At 46.6% G+C, this 10782-nt stretch overlaps 1 protein-coding gene across 2 annotated transcripts in view; it reads left to right on the top strand.

The window, feature by feature from the left end:
* The first annotated feature begins 4297 nt into the window (after nucleotides 1-4297).
* RAB27A (RAB27A, member RAS oncogene family) overlaps nucleotides 4298-10782 on the top strand; it is a 70419-nt gene continuing 63934 nt past the window's right edge. For both annotated transcript variants that reach the window (XM_079767991.1, XM_079767990.1), the window contains exon 1: nucleotides 4298-4422. The gene's annotated coding sequence lies outside the window, so the exon portion shown is untranslated. The remainder of the gene's footprint in view (nucleotides 4423-10782) is intronic.

Here is a 10782-nt window from a genome sequence, read left to right as displayed (position 1 = left end):
AATTGTCCCAGATTTGGCCAGAGGGAGCCCCTTCAAACTGGCTACTGCATCCTTTTTTATTTTTTTAAAGTTTATTTTAGATATGAAAAGTAATTTTTAAACATTACCTGAAAATTGTGTTCAGTTTAACAAATACAAAACAAGACTTCTAAAAATTACAAGTAGGTATAAAATACTTAAAAGAAAATACTTTGACATTCACAGTGTTCACAGTGAGCATTTTTGAAAAATTTTGTGAATGTAGCTTAAAGACAAAAATATATTCACAGTCCTAATTAAAATAAATAAGTCCTTAGCTAAGGAACAGTCCTCTCCCTGGATGCAGGCCCGGTAGCCCCCAACTGCCCTCCCCTGCAGGCCTGGTCGCCCCCAACTGCCCTCCCTTGCCATCCTGGTCACCCCCAACTGCCCTCCCCTGCAGTCCTGGTCGCCCCCAACTGCCCTCCCCTGCTGGTCTGGTTGCCCCTAACTGCCCTCCCCTGATCGCCCACAACTGCCCTCCCCTGCTGGCCATCTTGTGGCAGCCATCTTGTGACCAAATGTCATGACCTTTGGGAGGGCATGACAGTCAATTTGCATATTACCTCTTTATTATATAGGATAATACTCCATTGTATGGCTATACCACCATTTGTTTACCAGTCATCCACTGATGGCCATTTAGGTTGTTTCCATCTTTGGTGATTGTAAATAGTACCTCAATGAATGTTCAGGTACAAATATTTATTTGAATACCTGTTTTTAATTCTTTGGGGCATATTTCTAGGAATGGACTTGCTGGGACATATGGCAATTCTCTGTTTAACTTTTGGAAGAATTTCCTAATGGTTTTCCAAAGTGACTGCATCATTTTGCATTCCCATTAGCAATGTACAAGGGTTCCAATTTCTCCACATTCTCGCTAACACTTTTCTTTTTTAAAAAAAGTTTTGTCAATCTAATAGGTGTGAAGTGGTATCTCATAATGGTTTTGATTTGCATTTCCCTAATGACTAATGACATGGAACATATTTTCATGTTGTGGTTGACCATTTTTATATTTTCTTTGGAAAAATGTCTACGCAAATCCTTTGCCTACTTTTAAATTGGGTTGTTCATCTTCTTTGTTGTTGAGTTGTAAGAGCTCTTTATATAGTCTGACACTATATTCTTATCAGGTATTGATTTTTAAATATTTTCTCCCATTCTGTGGATCATGTTTTCACGCTCTTGATAGTGTTCTTCTTTTTATATATATACTAGTGACCCGGTGCATGAAATTCATGCACATTAAACGGGGATTAATTCGAGGAAATAATTTAATATTGCTATTTGCCCTTCCTCTATAATAGAAGTGTCAGAGATGAAAGAAAATTAGTAAAATGTATATGAAAACCTTCCTCCTGTCAGAGTCTGGGGCTCACTACGGGACCCAGAGTCAAGTCCCCGCCCACCCACATGCACCTCAAAATCGTGTGAGACCCAGACCCGGCCGCCCCTCCCCCACATTGGGCTAGATCCAGACAAGGCCAGTCCCACCCTTGTCAAGCCCTGCCGGGCAGGGGGCGTAGCCTCAGGTCCCATGGCCTGGTGCCAGGACGTGGGGCATGGCCTGAGGCCCCCAGCCCAGACCGGAGTGGGGGGCATGCCTTGAGGTCCTCTGTCAAGCCCTGCCAGGTGGGGTGCATGGCCTGAAGTCTCCCGTCAAGCCTCGCCAGGTGGTGGGGCGCAACCTCAGGTCCCCCAGCCCAGCACCGGGAGGAGGGCGCAGCTTCAAGTCCCCCGTCAAGCCCTGCTGGACAGGGCCATGGCCTGAGTTCCCCCGACCGAGCACTGGGGGTGCACCTTGAGGTCCCCCGTCTAGCCCTGCTGGGTGAAGGGCACGGCTTGAGGTCTCCTGTCAAGCCCAGCCAGGCAGGGGGGTGCAGCCTCAGGTCCCCTGGCCTGGTGCTGGGGCGGAGGGCATGGCCTGAGGTCCCCTGTCAAGCCTTGCTGGGCAGGGAGTGCGGTCTGAGGTCCTCTGGCCTGGTGCTGGGGTGGGAGGTGCGGCCTGAATTCCCCTGTCAAGCCCCACCTGGTGGGGGGCGCAGCCTGAGGTCCCCCAGCCTGGCACCAGGACGGGGCGGGAGGAGCAGCCTGAGGTCCCCTAGCCCAGCACCAGGACGGGAAGCGCACCTTGAGGTCCCCTGTCAAGCCCCACGGGGGCAGGGGAGGGCGTAGCCTCAGGTCCCTGCTGATGGCTCGTTAAGACTCCTTATGGGAACTTGGCCTCAGCTATGGGTGCAGCCATCTTTGTGACAGAGTGATGGTCAATTTGCATATTCCCTCTTTATTAGATAGGATTTTTATTGATTTCAGAGAGGCAGGGAGAGGGAAAGAGAGATAGAAACATCAATGATGAGAGAGAATCATTGATTGGATGCCTCCCACATGTCCCTGAAAAGCCCACAGCCCTCGCACATGTCCTGGAATCTAACCATGACCTCCTGGATCATAGATCAGTGCACAACCACTGAGCCACATCGGCTGGGCTTGATAGTGTTCTTTGATGTACTTTAAAATGTATACATCACTTTCTCTGGGAAGTCTTGATTTGGTGTCATTTGTCTGTGTTCCAGTGGCAGTATTTAACTTCCTTATTAGGGATTTTATCTCACGGCACTGAAGTTAACTGCTTACTTGTTGGTCTTTCAAGCTCCCTGAGGGTACCTAATGGAGTGCTTGGCTGAATAAGGGCCATGGGCCACTGTCTATTTTCTGATCTACCTGGTAAACTCCTGATAACAGCAGGCACAAGTGGGGAGTACTGAAGTGGGGGCTCTCCCAGTCTCATGTCATCATATCAGCCACTAACAGTTGCTGCATTGCCCCTCCACCTCCCATCCCCAGATTTTAGCTGATCAGTGACTCCCAGGGCTGTTTCTATAAACATCAGCCGGGGGCTACTTTTCCTGTCTTACCCTCAACCAACAACAGTCTGATGGCCCTTCTCTCAGCTGGGGAACATCGCTTGAAACCATCACCTTGTGTGAAATCTTTTATCCCTAATTCTGAGGTCACTATGTTATATTTGCCTGGAAATATTAGGTTGAATATATCTTCAATACCTGGCCATTTCATATGGTTATTCTATATGTGATTTTGTAAATTGGACATATATCTGAGAAGCTAATTGTACTGTGATGTAAACTGTGAGTAGGTACAGACTGGTAGGATGATGGGGTTGGGCAGGTGGGTCTGGGACAGCTGGAATTTGTGGTGCAAGTAGAGGCAGATCAGTGAGATAGAACAGATGACAAGCGAAGCTGGACTAGGGCTTCCACTCATTTTGTTCTGTTTGGAAGTGAAATTACTTGGTTCGGAAGTGCTTTGCCTGGGAGCTCACGGGGGCAGGCCCAAGGCCACTGCTCAGACCCCCAGCCCATTGGAGGAGAAATTTGGCCGTCTCTCAGTGGGAACCTGGGAACCTGGGAACCTGGTAACCTGGGAACCTGGAAACCTGGAAACCTGAACAGATTTCCCAGCAGCAGGTTCAAGTAGGCCCACGCAAACCCTAGGGGGCAGCAAAGGCTCGCAGATTTCTCCTTACTGTATTTTTTTTAAAAATGAATTGCTCTATCACGCTTAGAAATTTAATGTTGAGTGATTTTATAATCCGAATTAGACTGTACGACCAGAGACCCTGTTTGTCATTTCCTTCCAGAAATATATTTACCATCCCCTCCGCTCTCCCAAGGTCATAAGATTTCCCTCGTGCCGGGAAGGCCGTGCCCAGGCCGACCTGAATGAGGAGCTGGCCGGGCGGGAGGGACAAGGCAGAGCCGGACTCCGGGTGCGGGGGACCCCAGGGATCCCGGGGGGCTTTAGGAACCCGGGTGGGCGGACTTTGCAGCTCTCAGCAATTCTTGCTACGAGTGGAGACACCGATCTGATGCCCTAGAAAACACCTTTAGAAAATGGCTTTTGGAGGAGGAGATTTGGCGAGTCATTAACCATATGTCGCAGCGCACAGATCCTGGAGCAGTTTGTAAATGTCACCCAAAGTTCAAAACGAACCCCGCCCCCCTCCTCCCACACACACACACACACACACACACACACGCGGTTTCTCGCCTTCCAGGAAAGGGCAGTGGAGACCTGGCTTGAGCCAAAGGAGGCGATCGGACCTTTCCGCGGCTGAGCAGGTGCGGCGGGGCTGCAAGCAGCGCCAGGCGGCGCCCGCCCAGCACCCGCACGGAGGCGGGCGGGGGGTGCTCCCCGAGGTGACAGGAGGAAGCGGGAGGTGGAGGGTGGAGAGGAGGTCCCGCCCCCACCTCGCTCTCCTTTACGGGAAGTGATGTGGGGCCAGACGGAAAAGACCCGCCAAGGACCCAAAAAAGGCCTGCACGGGAGGCTGCTGCGCGCACCGAGGCCGAGCAGCGTGGGGACAGTGGGCTGAGCCAGGTGAGGCGAGCGGTGCCCTAAGTCGGGCAGCGCGTCCTGGCCACCCGCGCGGCCGGGCTCCGCGTCTCCCAGCGGGCGGAGCGGGTCTGGTCCTGGGGCTGGGCTGGGCTGGGCAGGGCTGGAGGTTGCGGCTTCTTCTCCCCTGGGCTCTGGGGGACCGAGCCTGCCAGAAAAGTTGCTTTGCTGCACCCAGGCCCTGGATGGCCATCGCACAGACCCCACGATGACAACTGGCCCGGATGACGCTCTGCTTGGGCACAAGGTGCTGCTGCAGACTAGTCCTGGGTTGGGATGGGGGGGCTGAGGTCAACTCCGGGCGGCATCCAGGCGCGAGGGTCCCCGTTAGTGGGGGAGGAACTTCCCTGGGAGGAGAGAGGGAAGGTCCCAGGCCTCCTGCACTGACCTCAAGTTCTTTGCTCCCTTTTGCTGTTTTCGGTTGAATTACTGAACGTCTTTACAACACCTTTGTTGGTCAGGGTCTGGGCGGCAAACTGGCGGGTGGGAGAGGGTTCCCCTTTCTCCTGTCAGTCAGCCAGAAAGCTCTCGGGTATTGGCTGGCTGGCGGTAGTACTGATGTGATGACAGGTTCCCAAACTATTGCCAAAGGCTGGTCTCTGTCCCGGTAGATCACAGTTAAGCAAAGCCAGGCCCGAAGTGAAGGAAATCTTGTGAGCTCTTGCCTTTGCATTCCCAGCCTCTGGTTCCTACTGGCTACCTGGGCCACATGGCTCAGAATCTGCCACAGTCTCTCCTTCCCCCTGTGGGCTAACAGCTGTTTTCTCCCTCCTGGACGGCTTCTCCCGGTGTGGCTGGCTCGGCAATCAGATGCTGGGAGGGGCGAGTAGTGTTTGCCATGTACGTTTTCTATAATTATTGCTGATTTAATTTGTTGGTGCTTCACTGGTCCTGTTCCTTTCTTTTCCGTTTCTTTTCTTAAAAACTTGCTTGGTTGGTGTGGGGGGCGGGACACAGTCTGGAAAATAGGGTTTCTTTAGATGGTTGGAAATGAATAAAGGTTAATATTAATGCTGAAAGAACTTGACTGAGGATCATTCTTTTCTGTCTTATTATTATTTTTTAATCCTCACCCGAGGATATTTTTTCCATTGATTTTTAGAGAGAGTGGAAGGGAGAGGGAGAGACAGAGAGAAACACTGATGTGAGAGAGACACATGGATTGGTTGCCTCCCACATGCCCCCCACCAGGGCTGGGAGCCTACAACCGAGGCACATGCCCTTGATCAGAATCGAACCCGGGACCCTTCAGTCCACAGGCCAACCCTCTATCCACTGAGCCAAACAACCTATCTTATGTTGCTTTTCATTCCCACTTTCTTCCTTTCCTCCCTTTCATAATTTCCATGGCCTGCCTTGATTTTTGAATTTTAATAAAGTATAATTCATTTATTTTTTTCTTTTGTCGCTTGTGCTTTCGGTGTCAAATCTAAGAAAGCATTGCCAAATCTAAAGTCATGAACACTTATGCCTATATTTACTTCTAAGAGTTTTATAGTTTTAGCTCTTACATTTCAATCTTTAACTTATTTAAAATTAATTTTTGTATATGATATGAGGTTGGGGTCCAACTTCATCCTTTTGCATGTTGAAATCCAGTTTTCTAGCACCATTTGTTGAAAAGACTATTTTCCCCCTTTGAATGGTCTTAGTGACTCTGTTGAAAATCAATTGACTGTAAATGTGAGAGTATATTTCTGACCTTTAAATACTGTTCCATTGACCTATATGTCTTTCCTTATTCTAGTACCATACTGTCTTGTTACTGTAGCATTGTAGTAGTTTTGAAACTGAGAAGTGTGAGCCTTCCCACTTTGTATTTTTTTTTTTCAAGATGATTTTGGCTATTCTGCATCCCTTGAATTTCCTTATGAAATTTAGATTCTCAATTTCTACTGCTTTGGTTTTGTAACAGATGTAAGGGCTTTGGAGTGGGCAACAGTCTGTAGGAACCAGACTCTTGATTTTCCCATCCCAAACCTGCTTTTCCCTTAGTTTCCCCATCTCAGTTAATGGCAACTTCATTCTTCCAGATGCTGAGGCTAAACACCCAGGAGTCATCCCTGGTTCTCTTCTTTCTCTCATTTCCATATCTAATCCTTCAGCAAATCTCATTGGTTCTACGTTGAGAGTATATCTAGGATAATCACCATTTCTCACCACTTCCAATGCCACCATCAAGTTCCTGGATCACTACAAAAGCCTCCTACAGGGCCACCCTACTGCCACCCTCATCACTTTACAGTCTGTTCTCAACAGAGCAGCTAAAGTCCTCACTCCTCTGCTCAGACTCTCCAGTAGCCTTTTATCTCAGAAGAAAAACAAAGTCTCATCATGGCCAACATGCCCCTTATATGGTATGGGGCTTCATTTTCTTTAATATATTTTTATTGATTTCAGAGAGGAAGGGAGAGTGAGAGAGAGATAGAAACACCAATGATGAGAGAGAATCATTGATTGGCTGCTTCCTGCATGCCTCCGACTGGGGATCGAGCCCGCAACCTGGGCATGTGCCCTTGACTGGAATCAAAACCAGAACCCTTCAGTCTGCAGGCCAACCCTCTATCTACTGAGCCAAAGCAGCTAGGGCTTCATTTTCTAGTTCTCTCTCCTTTGCTTACTCTGCTTTAGCCAGGCACACCTCAGGAGCTTTGCACTTGAAGTTTCCTTTGCTTGGAATGCTCTTCCTTCAAATGTCTGCATGGTCTTCTCACTCATTTCATTCAGGTCAAAAGTCATTTCTGTATAGAGTCCTTCTTGAACCATCCCATTTAAAATAGCATTCCTCACCGCTCCCATCATTTTCTGCTCCCTTATCTTACCTTATTTTTCTTTAGAATCTCTAATACTGTTCTCTCTCTCTCTCTCTCTCTCTCTCTGTATTTGTCTCCCACTGGTAGATTACAAGCTCCATGAAGGTCAGGAATTTCTCTTCTTCACTATGGTATGCATAGCATTTAGAATGGTTTCTGGCACATAGTAAGCACTCAAAAATGTATTGAATGATGGAAAAAGGAATGAGAGAATAAGAAATGGTTATCACTTTCCTATTTCTTCCTATTTTATCTAAGAGAAGCAATGTCCATAGCTATGCTAACTTCTCTCTCCTCTTCTATCCTCCTGGTGTCCCCAAGAATGCTTTACCCTCCTCGGAAAGGGAAGGTCAAACAAGTAGAAAGGTGAGGGCTCTGTTCTTTCCACAGTGGCCGTGGAGAGCCCTCTTCTGTGGAGCCCAGAGAACTTGGGTCGGGCATTCAGTGCTGCCTCCAGTGATTCCATCTCTTAGGCTTGTCTAGGGGGAGAAAGAAATTCCTTGGTAATTCAAGAAAATGGAAATTCATTTCTTGATGAATGCTTTGTACTGCACTGACTCTTTCTCTGGCATCCACCTGAAATTGCCAGCTTGGAAACTCATGTTGACATTTAATTATGAGACTGATCCGCTAACGAGGCACCTGACACTTAATTAAAGACTACTTTAGACTGTCAACTGTTTATGTGTATATCCTTATTTCCGTGACACATTGTAATATCCTGGAGGCCGAGCATGACTTCAGCTCATTTTTGAGGCTTATACTGCAAGGTATCTTAGATAAAAGGAGTGTTCAATGAACTCTTGCCGAATGTAGACCACACATTTAATTTTTCTTAGTCCAGCTCATCCTGCTACTGCTGATGGAGCAGTACTGGCTGCAGTTGAGTGGGCTTTCCTGCTGCTTTTTCCCAGAAAGAATTGAGTTAATTGGCTTACAGTGTATGGTAATTAATCTTTACGTTATCTTTAAAATTGAATCTGCCTTCCATTGTTATTTAAACCTATCTTAGAATGTGCCCTATTTATATCTTCACTGCAGTGTGAAAAAGCATTATTTTTATATATGTGTGATATATATATTTTCCCTAATAAATTATGATAGGTTTGATATCTCCTGAAAAACAAAACAGGGCTTGCATGTTTAAAGTGTGAGCCCCTATTTAAGACGACGGAGGGAATCCTTTCACATTGTACATGTACATCAAATCCCCCACGATGTATGCTTTAAGTAACTTACAATTTTGTTTTTACTATTTAAAAATAAATTATAATTTCACATGTCAACTAGACCTCAATAAAGCTGAAATTTAAAAAAAAAGCGTAAGCTCCTAAGAAGCAAGATTGTCTTGCCGTTGTTAAAACAAGATTGCCTTCTGAAGAGGGTAATGTTTCCCTGTCACTGCCTTCCCTTTTTAAGCCTGGTGCTGTTTCTGCTTGGGTCATATTTGTTCCTCTGCCTCTTGGTCAGGAAGCTTGAGTTTATGATCTGGTTTCCCTTAAGCTGATTACCTTGGGAGCAGACGTGAGCTCTGAGTTGGAGGAAGAGATAAAGGGTGTGTAATTAACTTTACGCCCGTAGGGTGAGATGTGTGGAGCAGGGAGCATCCAGCTTGTTTTGGCCTCCTGTCTGCTCATGCGGTACAGGGGGGCACACCACATTCTTTGTCTTGTATCATTGAGGCCTAACACTCATTGTATTTAATGCCTCGTTTACTCAAGAGGAGTGTTGAAAGTTATTCCTCTTTTCCTGTTGTGTGTGTGTGTGTGTGTGTGTGTGTGTGTGTGTGTCTATACATGCTATTCTTGAGAAGGTCTCGCATTGAGTGCCTCAACCACTCTTAGAACCACCCACATGTATGGAATCAATTTTTAAAATTGAACTTTTCATGTGGGGTCAGAGGTTGGGTGCAAGATTTAGCAAAAAAAAAAAATTGCATTTTGGATAAACAATGAATACTTTATTACTGTAAGTATGTTCCATGCCATATTTGAGACATACTTGTATTTTAAAAGTATTTGCTTTTATGAAATGCAAATTTAACTGTGTCTTGTATTTAATCTGGTCACTCTAGTCAGGTCAACCCATGTTTATGCACATGAAGTCACTCTGTAGATCACACAGTTAGTGGCAGAGCCAGAACTGGGACTCTAGGTCCAGTGGCTGGCCTGCTGCACAGTGTCTTCCCTTACGAGATCCGGTATAAATTGCTTATGTTTTCCTGTTGACCCACCCCTGCGTGATTACTCCAATATCATGCTCTCCCCCCAGTCCCCAGATCCAATATGTTGCAATCAAAGCCATTGTCATGAGACACCCTTGACTTTTTCTTGAGGGCCGCCACTTGGTTGTATTTCCTTCTATGTGTTTTTATTCCTTTTAAGGGCCTGTTAATATTTTTGTCCCTTTTGAATTTTTATTGTAGGATGCTTTGATCAAGGTGGACTGAGAGTGATTGCACAATAGCCAAGTATGGTCTTATTGAAAGCCTGCTTGCTCTGTGTGGCCCACTCCCATGAAACTCCTCATCCCTCAGTATTTTGGTAGAAAAAATATGGCAGATATGTGGTAAGGACCAATGTAGGTAGATAGGTATATGTGACTTGCCCTTTAGAGATGGGTTATTTTATTGTTGTTATAAGGTCATTTGTATCTATTTAGGAAAGTTGCCCTGAAAATGAACATGCGTTCTCTGACCGCCGCTAGAATACCATATTCCAGGGCCACTAATTTTGTTTTTTCATAGCTTTGTTGATTAATTCATACAAAGCCTTACCAGCTGCCAGATCAAAGCATAATCATAAAACTGGTTGCCAAGAGACTAAAACATCTGTTTGTTCTTATTAACTGCAGTTGATCTATCTTGCCCTGATCTCACCACCTGGGCAGCTGATCCAGTCTTATCTAGCTTGGCTGGTTATGCATCTCCTGTGTATTTATATCATTAAAAGCATACACAGGGTCTCACTCAGCAAACGAAAGGTGACAGTGAGGTATTTTTATTGTTGTACTACCCCTAACATGGGGAAAATGACACATATAGAAATAGGTCATGATTTAAATGTTCCTTTGAGATACCTAAGAATTGTAAAATATAATCCATAGTCATGGTTGGGACTTCTTTGTTTCTCGCAATATGTGATTTTTTTCATAATGAATCTCACCACTGCAAGGGGTGACCCCTAGAATGAGTAAAAGGGTTCAGCAGCCCCTGGAAAGATAAGGTCAGATACTGGAGACCACGTGGCCCAGCAGGCTGCTGGCTGTGCCTGGCGGGGCTTCTGTCATCGGGGCCAGGCCAGCTCCCCACTGCCCCTGCTCTGCTTGGGCGCAGAGGGCTGGGATGTGGGCTGTGGTGTGTGCTCAGGGAGTGGCTCACGCTGAGTTCCCGAGCTCCTGCTTGACTGTAGAGGAGCCGACCTACCTGGTAGCTGGCAGTCTGGTTTGTAGTCTCCAATATTGCCGATAATGAACTATGTGATATTACACCAGTGCTTCTTAATCGGGGCTGATTTTGACCCTCTCATCCCTA

This window comes from Cnephaeus nilssonii, assembly GCF_951640355.1.
Source record: "Cnephaeus nilssonii genome assembly, chromosome: 4".
NCBI lineage: Eukaryota > Metazoa > Chordata > Mammalia > Chiroptera > Vespertilionidae > Cnephaeus > Cnephaeus nilssonii.
This window is presented reverse-complemented; position numbering and strand designations above follow the sequence as displayed.